The sequence below is a fragment of the Ovis aries genome, chromosome 21, assembly GCF_016772045.2.
Source record: "Ovis aries strain OAR_USU_Benz2616 breed Rambouillet chromosome 21, ARS-UI_Ramb_v3.0, whole genome shotgun sequence".
NCBI classification, from domain to species: Eukaryota; Metazoa; Chordata; class Mammalia; order Artiodactyla; family Bovidae; genus Ovis; species Ovis aries.
Window position 1 is genome coordinate 35,047,872 of NC_056074.1, and position 2,521 is coordinate 35,050,392.

Below are 2,521 nucleotides of genomic sequence, written 5' to 3' on the forward strand. Positions count from 1 at the left end.
TGTTTTGGGTTCGGTTTATATACACCTTTCGTGTTTCCTGTCTAGAGGATATCCTTTAGAATTTGTTGGAGAGCTGGTTTGGTGGTGCTGAATTCTCTCAGCTTTGCTTGTCTGTAAAGCTTTGATTTCTCCTTCGTATTTGAATGAGATCCTTGCTGGGTACAGTAATCTGGGCTGTAGGTTATTGTCTTTCATCACTTTAAGTATGTCTTGCCATTCCCTCCTGGCCTGAAGAGTTTCTATTGAAAGATCAGCTGTTATCCTTATGGGAATCCCCTTGTGTGTTATTTGTTGTTTTCCCTTGCTGCTTTTAATATTTGTTCTTTGTGTTTGATCTTTGTTAATTTGATTAATATGTGTCTTGGGGTGTTTCGCCTTGGATTTATCCTATTTGGAACTCTGTGTTTCTTGGACTTAGGTGATTATTTCCTTCCCCATTTTAGGGAAGTTTTCAACTATTATCTCTCAAGGATTTTCTCATGATCTTTCTTTCTGTCTTCTTCTTCTGGGACTCCTATAATTCAATGTTGGAGCGTTTCATATTGTCCTGGAGGTCTCTGAGATTGTCCTCATTTCTTTTAATTCGTTTTCTTGTTTCCTCTCTGATTCATTTATTTCTACCATTCTATCTTCTATTTCACTAATCCTATCTTCTGCCTCCATATTCTACTATTTGTTGCCCAGAGTGTTTCTGATCTCATTTATTGCGTTATTCATTATATTTTGACTCTTTTATTTCTTCTAGGTCCTTGTTAAACCTTTTCTTGCATCTTCTCAATCCTTGTCTCTAGGCTATTTATCTGTGTTTCCATTTTGATTTCAAGATTTTGGATCATTTTCACTATCAATATTCGAATTCCTTCTCCAGTAGATTCTACTTCTTCCTCTTTTGTTTGGTTTGGTGGCAACTCTCCTGTTCCTTTACCTGAGTATTCTCTGTCTCTTCATCTTGGTTATATTGCTGCGTTTGGGGTGGCCTTTTATATTCTGGTAATTTGTGAGTTCTCTTTATTATGGAGCTCCTCACTTTGGGTGGGTTCTATCAGTGGCTTGTCAAGGTTTCCTGGTTAGGGAGGCTTGTGTTGGAGTTTTGGTGGGTGGAGCTGGGTTTCTTCTCTGGAGCAGTGGAGTGACCTGTAATGGTTATGAGACATCAAAGGTTTTGGGATAATTTTGAGCTGCCTGTATATTGAGGCTCAGGGAGTGTTCCTGTGTTGCTGGAGAATTTGAGTGGTATGTCTTGTTTTGGAACTTGTTGGCCCTTGGGTGGAGCTTTGTTTCGGTGTAGGTATGAAGGCATTAGATGGGCTCCTATTTCTTAATGTTCCTGAATTCAAGAGTTCTCTAATGTTTTCAGGCTTTGGATTTAAGCTTCCTGCTTCTGGTTTTCAGTTTATTTTACAGTAGCCTCTAGGCTCTATCTATACAGCACCGATGATAAACATCTAGGTTAAAGATGAAAGTTTCTCCACATTGAGGGACACTCAGAGAGGTTCACTGAGTTACAAGGAGAAGAGAAGATGGAGGGGGTAGTTAGAGGTAACTGAAATGAGATGCAGTGAGATCAAGAGAGGAGAGGCAAGCTAGCCAGTAGTCACTTCCTTATGTGCGCTCTATAGTCTGAACCGCTCAGAGGTATTTACAGAGTTATACAGGGCAGAGGAGAGGGAGGAAGTAGACAGAGGTGACCAGGAGGATAAGAGAGTGAGGAATGAGTAGGAGAGAGACAAATCCTGCCAGTAACCAGTTCCTTAGGTGTTCTCTACCGTCTGAAACACACAGAGATTCACAGAGTTGATAGAGAGAGAGATGGGGGAGAAGAGACAGAGGCCACCTGGTGGAAAAAGGAGAGTCCAGAGGAGGAGAGAGTGGTCAAGCCAGTAATCTAGCTCTCAGGTAAACTTGGTAGTGAAGTTTGGGTTTTAAATGTACAAAATTGACAACAAAAACCTAAGAGCAAAGATTAAAATCTGGAGTAGAGGTTGGATTTTCAAAGATACAATATTAAAAGAAAGCAGAAGGAAAAGGAAGAAAGAAAAAAGAATTAAAAACAAAACAAACAAACAAAACAAAACAAAACAAAACACCAACAACCATCCAAAAGAGTATATATGGTGTTTGCCTTAAAAAAAAAGTCTTTTTAAAAAATAGTAATACTAGGTTATAGAAATAAAAATTAGAGGAGAAATAGAAGACTTAACAATTTAAAAAAGCTAGAAAAAAAAGAAAAAGCAAAAAAAAAAAAAAAAAAAGGAATGATTTTAAAAATATTAAAAATATATCTGGCTCTTCTCTGATGTTATGGCCGTGGGCTCACTTCAAGGTGGTTCCCCTGTTTAACTTCTTCTGTTTGCTGGTTTTTAGGCTCACTAGTTCAGTCGCTGTGGGGAGGGGGATGCTGTTTTTGAAGACAATGGTCTGCTTTTCTGGTTGCCTGATGTCCTCTGCCAGCCTACAGTTGTTTGTGGAGTTTGCTCGGTGTTGAAATGTTCTTTTGAGGAATTTGTGAGGGAGAGTGATC